Genomic DNA, 12,565 nt, shown 5'->3' on the forward strand with positions numbered 1-12,565 from the left:
GGTTCACTTGAATATCTGCTATTCCTCAATCACATGCACACAGCACACTGCTTACTGCAAGACTACTGAGGCCACGCCCCCTACCTGCACAGGTGATTTCTGTACCTGGACCACAGTCGTATAAGAAACAGCTATATATTTCTAACAGAGAAGAAAGAGAGAAAAAGACTGGCCCAGATTATATTTTTAAATAAGACAAAAATATCTTCATGATGCGAGAAACTAAGGATGGACGTGGAGGAGGAAGACATGGAAGGGGGCATGAAGGCGAGCTCACTCTGACCTGGCACGTTAAATGTAGTGGGTAGTGTTCTTCTTTCTTCCCGGTCCACCTCAGTTTGAACACTCAGAGCTCAATAAAACCCCGTCCAACTGAAACCAGTCCAACTGGTCTCAAATCAGCACCATACCTCACAAGTAGACCGTTTCTTTGTTTCAGACTGGATCACAGCAAAAACCTGACCAATATAAATTGAATATTTTTTTTACTATTCATTGAAATTCACAGGGTTGACCTGAGTTTTTTGTGACAGCCAACACTAACAAAGTGGTAACCTGCCAGAAGCACTGCCCACCTTGTATGGTGCTCCCTCCCTCACCTGGACCAAGGATTTCACCATGTTCATCCCATTTCAACTAGAAGCCTGCTGTTCTAATTCTACATTTTTCTTATCATCAATACATTATAAATATTTGTTTCCGTTGTCACAGAGGATCAGGCTTTGAAACACACTCAACACTTGCTTTGTTACACTTATTCAGTCTTTGTTAAATATTTTATATATTCCCTAACCTCAACCCTGAATACATTTTCATGAATATTTTCTATTAATTATTAGAAATAACTGGTTTTAAACTGTAAAGAATCTGTGATAGAAATACACATGTTTCTGCAAGAGGAACATTTCTTTTAGCAATGTTACACAGCAACACTTCAGTCACAGCTCAGTGCGACAGCCGTCACATGAGCAGAGCTGCTGTTACACTGGTCACAATGACAAAGTCGACCAATCACTGCAGTGTTTGCAGTATCGCCTCATGAAAATAATTCAGAACCATTTTTAGGAGCAAATGTCAAATACAATTCAGTCTGTGAACATTGTTTTTTTTCCCACTTTAAAAAGTCATCATGGTGTGTGTTACCTAACTGCACCCATGACGACAGGAGACAGTACAGCTGAATAGAGTTACATTTCAACTAACAGACATCACAGTCAATCTGCCTCAGTCTATTACTGACACGAAGACATCAGTTTTTGGATTTGTCATTTCATTTTGTAATTTGCATGTTTCCATAAGAGAACCCTGAACATTAGATAAAATCAAGCCATGTACTCTGGGTGTTTTTTTTCCAGAGAGAAGATGTTATAGAAGTGTGTGTGTGTGTGGATGTTTGTGGTGAAGGTGGTTTGAGGTACTGATATTAATCCTGCACCAAAACATAACCTCTGTGGCTGTGAAGTGAAACCAATATGCCAAAAACGTCCACTTGAGGCTGGCTACAGACAGCGTCAGTCTCCATAAGTCCCCATGTTAAGATGTCTAACTTCACAGCAGAAACAAACATGGACGCATAAAACTGAGGCGACAGAGGCAGGACAGCCAAGTTGTCCAATGTTTTTATTACTCAGTTCATATAAAAATCCAAACTATCAAATATCAAACATCAAAACAAGTTTCGTTAATATGCAAATATTCTATTCAAACATAATCCTGAAAAAGAGCCACACATTAAAATAATGTTAGAATTGGCATAATAATAATAATAATAATAATAATAATAATAAAAAGAAGAAGAAGAAGAAGAAGAAGACCAACAACTACAGAAATAGATATATGTCACCTGACTGACTAAAACTGAACCTGTAGCACGGACTGACTCCATCATTGAAGTGATGTGCAGTTCATCACAGGAAAATGGATTTTTGTGTCAGCAGGAAAATAAATGAAATGACTGAAGCCTTCTTGTTCTTCCACGGTCATCAAAGTAAACAGAAAATACAAAAACAATGTAAGATGACGTATGGTGGAACGTCATGTTACCATGACAGCAACGGTGCAGAGAATACGTTTGACACGGGGCTGATGAACATTTTAAAAAACCTATTTTAATTACAACGAGCAGAAACACACTGCACATGTTGATAATACTGTATCATCGTGCTCCGCTGGGGACAAAATATAAACAAGACTTTAGGTCGTGCTGCTGCTTGCTGCTTCTGCTGTCATGAGTGCTCCAGATACTCACCGGGTACGCACACAGAGGTTGTATTGCTGTGATAAGCCATTTCTGATTTGCAGAGCTTGCAGAGCGCCACGTTGGTGGCTCTCTCTCTGAAATACTGCCGCGCTTTTAAGATAATCGTGGGCGAGGTTCTCTGAGTGACTCCATGCTTTGACCCAACAGCGAAGATCTGATGCGCGTTACGTAAAATCCACGCGTTTATGTAATTGATGACATCGACTGGGGTCAGTCGCTTCGATGGAGCTCTGCTGGAAGAGCAGACAGCATCAACAGCACAGAGAGGGCAGAGGCTGACGGACTAGCACTTTCTCACCTACGCTATGCAGGGCCACAGTTTATCCATCCATCATCTATAATCACATATTCTCAGAATGTCATACTAGTTTTACTAATGTACAACACCAGTTAACTGTTGCAACTAAGATGTTACACACACCCTGCGGATTTCTAATCTCACACACAGCAGATAGAGGTGCAACTATGATGGGAGTGACATTGAAAGACAAATACCCAGAGTATGTTAAGTAACAGTGACAGTAAGAAGCAATCACCTTATAAAATACCTGTCACCCCCATCTGATGCAGACTAGACATGGCTAGCTGATGTAGCATTAGCCTACCTACTGTCTAAAAGCTGGAACATCATCCTTTGTACCTTCAAATCATTGCAGATGCCATGTCTCCTGTTCAGTCGTCATGTGGAGTAGTCGATTGGTACATTGCTACTTTAACCAGCGTGTCTTTGGACTGAGCGGCAACCTATGTAGCTGTGAAGTGAAGCCAACACAGAAGTGCCAAGAACTGCAGTTCCTTAAACGTTCACTTGAGGCTGGCTACAGAACAAGTCAGTCTCCATAAGCCCCCACGAATGTGCCGTTTGAGCACCCGGGCTTCATTCAGTCCGTCTCAGGTCCACCAACGATGCACACTTTGCTGTTTTTTATATAAGCCAGGACGTGGAAGTCAGGACTACCAACATGGCAGCAGCCAGCGCTGCATATTTTGGCTCTTCAGAACTCTACCGGTGACATCGCCTGTGTGCTTTCCGTTCTTTATATTGTCAGTGGTTTGGACCGTGGGAAAACCTGGGGGGACTTGGAAAAAAGCCATCCAGGCACAAGAAGAACAAGAAAAGTCACACAGAAGGGCCCGTGGTTCTGATCCAAGCCCAAAGCTTGTGAGGCGACAATGTTAAACACTGCACCACCGTACAAAGTATCAACTGTGTACAAACATGTTGAAAAGAATGAACCTGACAAGATGAAATCTTTGAACCCATTCACTGATAATGGGGTGATGACTTGAGCTGCAGTCCTCGGTGTGATTTCACCATAAATGTGCAGTCTGCCTTGTTTTCTGAAAATATCTTTCGATTTGTGCCTTCTAACAGGACAGAGAAACAAATCATTGCCCTGGAAAATGACTTGATTACAGAGAATTCCTGACTTAAGTTGCAAACCAAGAAAGATTTGTAAGATTTGTCTGTGGTGACTGTGCAGACATTGTTGGTCTGTAATTTCACCTGTTTCCACACAGACCTCAATCGGGTGGGTGAAAATCTATTTCAGTGGACCACCCAAACAATCTATACATAAAGAAACAGTGTGGTGTGCTTTATGAAACAGTCTCCCCAAACATTACACTGATGTGATCAAATCCCTCTCAACTGTTCCTGAACACCGCAGCCCTGGGCCTAATGCTGGAGCTCCGGAGAGAGCCAGGAAAAAGCCTGACTGTTTGTGTTTGCATAGACTAAATTATCCAGCATTACTCATCAAGACTGCAGACAGAAGCAGTGCACTGTCAGCAAGGTTCTCACTGTGGCCCTGATGTAAAATTCCATGACTTTTCCTCGACGCTAGAACTAGGTCGAAGGGCTTCAATAACCAAAAAGACTGTAAGAGTGTATACAACATGGAAAACACTGATACATTCGTGGTGTGTGATCGACTGCACAGACTGATTAAAAAAGAATGTTGACTGCAAAAGACTGAAGAGGAAGGAGGCAACCAGACGTGAGCGTTAAACCTGTCTTTATGTAAGAAGTAATGCGTTTTGATTGATTTTAATCAAGTTCAATAAATCCTGCTTTAAAACATACCACTTCATTTTACTTCTTCGCTGCCTGTTGCAGTGCGTCAGCCCAAAGGTAGTATTAGTTTGAACATAGTGTGAGAGTTACGGCGAAATTCTACTAAACACAGCTCCAATGCATTGCTGGTGATCACCAGATGATTCCACCCTTTCTATCACAGTGCATTTCAGAAGCGTCATTCTGCTCTGATCTGTGGAGAATACACGGCTAGTCTATTTTTGAGGAATGACCACTTTGGTCAGCACAGAGCAGATCGACCTGGCAGGAAGTCCAGTCAGTTTTCAAAATAAAACACCCTCTGCAGGCTCCAGATGACAACAGAAACTATTCAACTACATAGCTACTTACTCTTGGTAGAAGCACATAAACCAAGAAAAAAAAGAAAAAAAAGACCAAATCTGAGTAATTTACTGAAATCTGATCATCGAAGCACTCCTGTTGAGGTATGAAGCCACATGGAGTAACTGAGTAAACCTGTGTCGCATCAGAGTTCCATAGAACTTGAGATTTAAACCTCCACGAGCAGGTGTGTCATTCATTAAGTTATTAATGTTGCAAAGACCAGATCGCTTTCAGTTTTCCTCAGAGCTCAGCACTATAAAGAAATGATCAGCACCACAAGAGAGCAGTGTTCACTCAAGAGGTAAACTGCAACCACCACAATTTGATATTAAATTTGGCAACACAGGAAATCCATTGTAACGATGTGCATTGTATAGCAGGGATGGTCATTCTAGCAAAAATACTATTTGATATTCTCTGTGAACCATTCAACCATATACTATGAGTTGCCAGTTTTATCATTATTTTTATGAACTGCAATGTATTTGTACAAGTTATAAATACTTATTAATGACTTATTTAATAACATAATGTCTTAGAATGTGAGTTTGGTTTTGTGAGAAAAATTTGTGTTCACTGACGACAACGACGACGACGCAGCAGACTCACCGCTCGGGCCTGGTGCTTCTGCCATGGTGAGTGTGTTGTCTCATGTTTGTGACTGTAAGCCGTGCGCGCATCTGAGCGAGACAGAACTTTAGCTTGTTGTTTGTTTTGAAGCGAGTTTCTATCGAAGAGGAGCTGTCTTCATGAAGTTCGTACTTGCTGGCAGAAACACACAAATAGCCAATCAGCTAACAGACGGGCGGACCTAGCGTGCGGAAACAGCCTATCATATCCCTGGACGTCACCAGTAACAGGCAAACAGCCAATCATTCAGCAGCTGTGTAGTTCGGTTGCAGTACTTGCCATGTTGGTTTGTTTACAAGGGAGTGGCATGCAGTGAGAAGCTGGGAGGAGCGTAGAGGCCGCTGCTATGTAGCGGAAACTGGCACCGGTAGTATAGTAATCCACGGTAGTACCATCGTGTAGAATTTCTAGTATAGTAGAAACCGTTACGATTTGGCGCCACAGGGTACCGTAGGTATCGTGCAACTCTATATACTACTACTCAGCATGTACTACTTTACTATAAAATACATGAGCAACATAAGTGATCACAGCTGTGTGTCTAGAATTCAAGTCTTAATGGACGAATGGATCTCAGGCATTAGTATGGGAGCAGTCTTTCAAATATAGTCGTTAATCAGCCACTTTAATTAAGTTATTCTGGGAAAAGCTAATATGAAGAACGCTTGGATCTATCTTTTTTGACAAGGTGCCATGGAAGGATTACCAACTGGGCGAAGCAGTCGACAAAACTCCAGCGGCTCTGAGAGCTCTAGTCTGACTGTACATATCGACTGGTTTGTGCTGATTTCATCCAACGTTTGTTTGGAAGCATGCACCGTCACAGCACAATGATAAGGCGGGCAAGGCCTCGATTATATAAGGGCTTACTGTATGTGATGAGGCCTTGAGGTGGGTCTTTGATAATTTTTTTCTGTTTTGTGCTTATGCTGAATATTTAATACGTTTAAATACTTTGCTATGCAGCAAAATCTGGGAAGAGGTGGTTTTCCAGAACAGAAAAAGTGTCCACGCTGCACAGAGAGCAGAAGGAGCGAGGCTAACACAACCCCAGCAGCTCAGTTTTCACAAGGTTAATCCAGTCACACACAGCACCTGTAAAAGTTCACCAACTGGAAAGATACATCACAAAATGACGTATGTGAAGCCTGCAATGTGAAAAAAATGAGTTTGGCATGTTTCATAAATAATAAAAGTGTTGAATCGTCCTGAACCATTTAAAACGTGATCAACATTTTGTTCAGTACGTACACGTTCAAAACCAAAACGCCACCTGGAAAGCTTTGAAAGCATGACTGGTGTTATGTGTCAGCTACACCATGCTTGTTGGGTCAGCTCACACAAATTCAGGGAAATTTCAAAGTTGGAAACTTTCCATGGGAATTAACAGGAATTTATGGGAATTAACCCAGAATTATCCAGGAATTTACAAAAATGAAGATTGGCCCTTAACAGGTAACAACCAAATTTCAAGCAGCTCCACTTGAATATCTGCAGTTCCTCAATCACATGCACACTGCACACTGCTTACTGCAGGGCTACTGAGGCCACGCCCCCTACCTGCACAGGTGATTTTTGTACCTGGACCACACTTTAGAGCCCAGAGCACACAGAGCCTGTTAAAGACTCACATGTGAGCTGGTGGACTACATAATATTGTTCAATCAAATAATTAAAACTTGATAAAGTTCTACTTACAAATAAATCTGTTAAAATGTTTTTTAATTGTTTTATTTTGCATGTCTGCTTATGACAAAACAAAATGTTTAGATTTATGTTTGGATATCATACACTTTATTTAAATTACCTCCAACTTACAGTTAATTCCCATAAATTTCCATAATTCCCATGGAGTTTACAATTTGGAATATTTCCCAAATTTCTCAGCTTAACTTCCCATGGAAAGTTTCTGGCAATTTATTGGAAATTTCCCACCCTTTTGCAATTCTAGTGAATATCGTCAGTATGACAAATGCACATGGGGAGATCCTCTAAATTCATTTCGATCTATTGAGTGCCAATACTGCTTAGGCCTATGTCTCTGGAAAACAATGAAGCATGCTATAACATCACTTGAATGTATACATTATAGGCCACGATTATCTACTTCATGTGGGCACTGAGTCAGTGTATTGTGCACAAAGTCATCCAGAGTTTATCCATTGCCCTGGATAAATGATCACAAGCCGTCCAGCAATTATTCACTGACCCAGGAGCCACTCTCACCAAAGAACCACTGAACTGTGTAATACTTTACTGAGTGTGAGCATTTGCTGCTGTTGTAGAGGAAATTAACTTAAACTGAACGTAAAGTCGCATGACGTCATCGACAACTTTTCATAGTTTATCAGGAAATGACAAACTGTAAAATACCATACAGAATACCCTACCTGAACCTACTGAAAACATGACTTGTCAGTGTTGGAGTATAACACTGTGTCTAGACATATCTCATTTCTCATATTTTCAGAAAAGGCAGACATGGAATACATTATTCATATAATTTAATGCATGTACACTCACCTGAAAATAAGAATCTTTTTATTTTTGTTAGTTAAAAATGATTATTTTATATCTACAGTGGGAGCGGGTCCTCTTTCATGGAGGAGGCCATATTGAAACGCTGTGTTTCTACAGTAGCCCAGAACAGACAAACTTAACAGTGACTCTAAACAGGGCCCCTAATGGGTTTCTCTGTACACTAAGAAAGTGAGGGTGATGTGAGGAGACTGCAATACAGCGATTACACCACTACATGCAACTAAATTCTACACACTGGACCTTTAAATATCAACTTTGACTTCAATGACTTTAATCTGCACTGCTGGCTCTAATAGTCAATTCAAGTTTATCATATTAACACTACAGCTGTCTCTTTAGACAAGTATTACTAGGTAGTAATAAGAGGAAAAGCATTACTGACATTAAAGAATTTTTATGAGTCAGTGTTCAGATCAGACCTAGCAAACGGTGAACCCTAAACTGAGGGGTGTACCAAAGCATTAATAACAGATATCACTGTGGTATGGACACCGGGATATCACATCAGGACCAACACTGACACAGCCAAACAGAAAAATGACCTGAGCAGAGACTGGAGACAAAAGTCAACACACCATCCCTCACACAATAGAAACAGCCACAGTGTGTTGTTTCTGCACAGCCCAAACAGACAGTCCGGTCGGTGCAGACTGGACATGTGTCAGGAGCTGACACAAAACTAACTACACCTGCGTGCGTGTGTGCGTGCATGCATGTATGCGCGCGCTGGTGCTGGTGCTGTTGGTGCAATGCAATGCCAAACCCCCACCGACACAGCTCGGCTCGGCTCGGCTCAGCTCAGCCATGGATGCATTACAGCACGGAATGTCTGTGTCCATGAGCTGGAAGCAGGCTGTGTTCACGCCACAGCACAGCTCCCGCCGCGGACATTACCTCCACCTCCGCGGGCATTACCTCCACCTCCGCGGACATTACCTCCACCTCCGCGGACATTACCTCCACCTCCGCGGGCGAAACGCTGCGTTCAATGAATTAGCAGCTGCCTGTGTGACAGCACGCCGAACAATAGCCATATTTTCGACATGACCGGGAATGAAGGGGGAAAAAACAGGTCGTGCGTGTCGTCAGCTGCTTCAATAACGTTTCAGTCATTCCAGGTGTGGCGGGAAAGCCAGGTTAGCGTCACAGCTATGCTAGTCAGCCGTACTTACCTGGATATCCAGCTCCAGAAAACAAAGGATGCTGCTGCGGTTTCTGTCCGTTAGGTCGGTGCGTCTGTTCGGCCTGACAGCATCCTGTTCCCAGCCAGCAGCACCGCTGTCACAGCCGACGGCAACACAACGCGCGCTTCCGGTCACCATTTTCACAATAAAAGTCGAAATCTGTCCAGATTTAACTCCAGTTACAATAAGTTCACTGACGTTTGTTTATATTTATATTGACATTTAGTCTTTTAGCTGACACTTTTATCCAAAGAGACTCACAAAAAAGGGAAACAATCATGGTACAGGTACATGATAGTGCAGCAAAAAGTAATGTGACAATACTAGAGGGATAGATTTATCATGTCCAGTTGTTGGTGGAGAGGCGGTCCTCTCTGAAGAGCTGGTCTTCATGAGGTTTTTGAAGTTAGAGAGGGACGCCCCTGATCTGGTAGGAACTGGTAGTGCGTTCGGGGAACAACAGACGAGAAAAGTCTGGATTGCTTGATAAGGGAGATTGAAGTAGGTGGGTGCAGAAGCGGAGACTACTTTGTAGTCAGCATTAGTGATTTTAGCGGTGAGCAGCGCAGTAAAATGTGACCTTTTGGGCTGATTGAAAACCAGGCGTGCTGTGGTGTTCTGGATCATCTGAGAAGGTTTCTCTGTGTTTGTCTAGGGATAACTGTAAAGATTTGACTAATGCACCAGAAAGAAAGTCTGACATTGTAAAAAGGGGAAAGATATGATGTTCAAATGGTAATTAAAAGAGGATAATCTGTCTGTGTTTGTTCTTTCAGCACAAGAATCTACAGAATTTGTACTGTGTGCATCTCTAATGAATGCTATGTAACAGTCAGTACAGTCAGAATAGACTGTATGTATACATCTGCCATGACAATTTTCTATTTTAACCTTCAAGTTCCAAATTTGCAAAGAAAAAACATATATTTTAAAAATATATTCAGTGCCTCTGTCTGCATAAGAGTATTAGAGTGAAACTGAAGAGAGGCACCAGACAAGAATCGACTCTAGTGAATAAAATACAGAAAATTTTTGAGCTTCTAATGCTTTTGTTTTGAAGGTTAAAATCAGATCTTTTCCGGTGATTACTGTCCTAAGGTTGGCCGCCTTGACGCCGCTGCCAGCAGCTCGGTCCTCAGTCTCTGCAATGAGACAGTAGATGCAGCTGAACGGGAGAGCGGGCCGGGCCCGGCTGCTCCTTCACTGCGTTTTATATGGAATGGAAGCCTGTCACCCTCATATCTGTCTCTTCAGTATGATTCACAGTATAATACATCCCCATGTCTCCATGTACTTTTGTATTATTTGAGTCCGTCTAACTGTAGGCCAGCCAGTTCTCCCCTATGAATATGAATGGAGCGGTCCACTCTTTAAAGGGCCAGTGCATGTCTTGTTTTTTTCAAGTGGACAGATCACACTGACAGTTTTGTGTTTGTCACAGCAAACAAAAGATTATCTTCACATTCTGATTATAAAACCTTTTTGACCTTTAACATTTTCAACAAAGAACACCAAGCTGAGTTTGTCTGTTCATGTCATGATGTGGGTGTGATAAGAACCAAGAAAGAAGTGTGACAGAAAATGATGGTCAAGGTTTATGATCAGAGTTTAAGTGTTTATGTGCTTTTTATGTTCGCCTCTGGTTTGTAGCAAGGCCCTGATACACCAATTAAAGGTACTCCAGGTGCAGCTAGAAGAGGAATCATCCAAACCTGATGCACACGAGACAGAAATATGTCAATTTTTAGTCCCCAGTGCAGGTCAAACTCATTTTAAAACTCAGCTGTATTTAAATTTCAGTTTTAAGGGTGGTTCTTAAACTTGCTTCCTTTTTTTCTGATTGGCTTGCATTTGTATCATTATATCATTGAATGGACACATTTTATTATGCATTATCTATTTTTGCAAAATTCTACTAATTGTTTCTGTTTTTAGTGTTCTTTACTCTGTGAATCACTTTGGGTGCATGTTTGCATGAAATGTGCAATATGTACATAAATAAAGTTTAACTGTAATTATGTAATAATTGCAGCCTTTCTTTGCTTCAATAACACCTAAATAAAGCAGATGGACTGTATTCATGTGAAATGTGTGACTATTACTATGTGTGTTTTGCTGCAAAGTCATGGGTATTAAAGGATCAGTACTAAGTGTGAGCTGAAATAGCTTAGCTTAATTTAGCTTAGCTTAGCTTAGCTTAGCTTAGCATAAAGGCTGGAAGCAGGGGGAAACAGCTAGCTGGGCTCTCCCCCAGGTTTAACACCTGCTGCCTGGCTGACATATTTTCGGCCACGTAAAGTTACATTATAACTCAGTCACTTCCTCTTTCGAAAAGGCACACACAGGCCTCTGCCCCTGTTACTTTTGACCCAAAGCTGAAGTCATTTCCTTTGAATTGACCAATTATGGCTTCTCCATCATGGAACAGCCCTGACCAACAGTTAAGGCTGATAATCTGAATCATTGGCTCATATTTATTTTTTTCCAACGACACACATAATTGTTCCTCATCCTTTCTAAAATTATGTGATACTACTGAAATAGAGGTCATTGTTTAACCATAAACCTTCCTATTAACAATAATTATCAATTCATTCATCAGATTGGCCTGTATTGCAACTTACTCACCATCTGTGGGTGTGTATACATGTATACTTGTACTCTTTGTAAGAGATCATACCTGTCACATACAAAGTCAATCTTCATTAAGAGAAATGAGAAAAGAGTTACAGCGGATGGTTCTCCGGCCATGACAGGTGAGCACAATGAAATGGCATCTCTGGTATGCAGTGGAGTTAGGCAGTCTAGAGTAGATGACGTAAACTTGTACTGTATCATGCATCATGAAGCACCAGAGCTGAGTTCAGTACTTTCCTGTTAGAAACTGAGGCAGACCATGGGGACGTAGTCTATCACTCAGATGTGTGCTGCCTTAGTCGTGCATGATTTCTGGAACAGTTGTAGTCCCTGAAATCAGTTTTTTTTTTTTTTTATCCCTGAATTGTTGGCAGACATTAAGCACATTTGAAATCATTTGTCATGACGCATTTTGAGTGGGAAATCAGTGACGGCACACGTCCTAACACTGTGAGAAATCAAACAAATGTCAACATCTTTGAGTAAATGGTGCTCACATCACCGATCACAGACTTTCAAGATTTTGCTGCTGTTGTAGAGGAAATTAACCCTGTCCCCAACATCTCCTCTGCTGATGTAGTACAGGACAACGTTGGAGCCTAATGAACAACTCCCACTGTCAGAGTCCAGATTTACTCCGGTGAGGCTGGTGAGCAAGCCAGGTACACCTCTCTACATGTTACATTTTCAAATCAAATCAAATCAAATCAGATTTTATTTGTATAGCCCAAATCTGTACAGGGAGTGACACCCTCTGTCCTTAGACCCTCGGTTCCAGTGAGGAAAAACTTGCCCACAAAAACCCTTTTACTGCACTAAGTCACTCACCACCAACTATTTGACTGATTTTGGTGAAACTGGATCATATTTTATGGAGAAAATGTTTTCTGG

General features: G+C 41.6%; 1 protein-coding gene across 3 annotated transcripts in view; it reads right to left on the minus strand.

Annotated features, from left to right (window-relative positions):
* The window catches only part of fam110b (family with sequence similarity 110 member B), a 39,339-nt gene extending 30,171 nt beyond the window's left edge, over window positions 1-9,168 (minus strand). For all 3 annotated transcript variants that reach the window (XM_019277223.2, XM_019277224.2, XM_019277222.2), the window contains exon 1: window positions 9,026-9,168. The gene's annotated coding sequence lies outside the window, so the exon portion shown is untranslated. The remainder of the gene's footprint in view (window positions 1-9,025) is intronic.
* Between the last annotated feature and the right edge of the window lie 3,397 nt (window positions 9,169-12,565).

This window comes from Larimichthys crocea, chromosome II, assembly GCF_000972845.2.
Source record: "Larimichthys crocea isolate SSNF chromosome II, L_crocea_2.0, whole genome shotgun sequence".
Classification (NCBI taxonomy): domain Eukaryota; kingdom Metazoa; phylum Chordata; class Actinopteri; family Sciaenidae; genus Larimichthys; species Larimichthys crocea.